Source organism: Oncorhynchus nerka, unplaced genomic scaffold (genome assembly GCF_034236695.1).
Source record: "Oncorhynchus nerka isolate Pitt River unplaced genomic scaffold, Oner_Uvic_2.0 unplaced_scaffold_1320, whole genome shotgun sequence".
NCBI lineage: Eukaryota > Metazoa > Chordata > Actinopteri > Salmoniformes > Salmonidae > Oncorhynchus > Oncorhynchus nerka.
The window spans coordinates 11,620-12,500 of NW_027040026.1; positions in this window are offsets into that span (position 1 = coordinate 11,620).

Consider the following 881-nt stretch of genomic DNA (forward strand, 5'->3'; position numbering starts at 1 on the left):
AGCAAATGTCAAATTGGCTTTTTCCCAAATTACCTTACAACAGACCACGTATTCACCCTGCACACCCTAATAGACAAACAAACAAACCAAAACAAAGGCAAAGTCTTTTCATGCTTTGTTGATTTCAAAAAACAAGTGTGCGGTTAAAATTGGCAAAACACACATTTCTTTCCACAGGGCCGTGAGATGAGACAGGGATGCAGCTTAAGCCCCACCCTCTTCAACATATATATCAACGAATTAGCGCAGGCACTAGAACAGTCTGCAGCACCCGGCCTCACCCTACTAGAATCTGAAGTCAAATGTCTGCTGTTTGCTGATGATCTGGTGCTTCTGTCCCCAACCAGGGAGGGCCTATAGCATCACCTAGATCTTCTGCACAGATTCTGTCAGACCTGGGCCCTGACAGTAAATCTCAGTAAGACTAAAATAATGGTATTCCAAACAAGGTCCAGTCACCAGGACCACAAATACAAATTCCATCTAGACGCTGTTGCCCTAGAGCAGACAAAAAACGATACATACCTTGGCCTAAACATCAGCACCACCGGTAACTTCCACAAAGCTGTGAAAGATCTGAGAGACAAGGCAAGTAAGGGCCTTCTATGGCATCAAAAGTAAAATAATATTCAACATACCAATTAGGATCTAGCTAAGAATACTTCAATCAGTTGTAGAACCCATTGCCCTTTATGGTTGTGAGGTCTGGGGTCTGCTCAAAAACCAAGAATTCACAAAATGGGACAAACTCCAAATTGAGACTGCCTGCAGAACTCTGCGAATCCCGCTAATTATCAAAATCCAGAAAAGAGAGGAGAGAAACGAGAGAGCGAGAGAGAGAGAGAGAGGGGAGAGAAACAAGAGAGGAGAGAGCAAGGAGA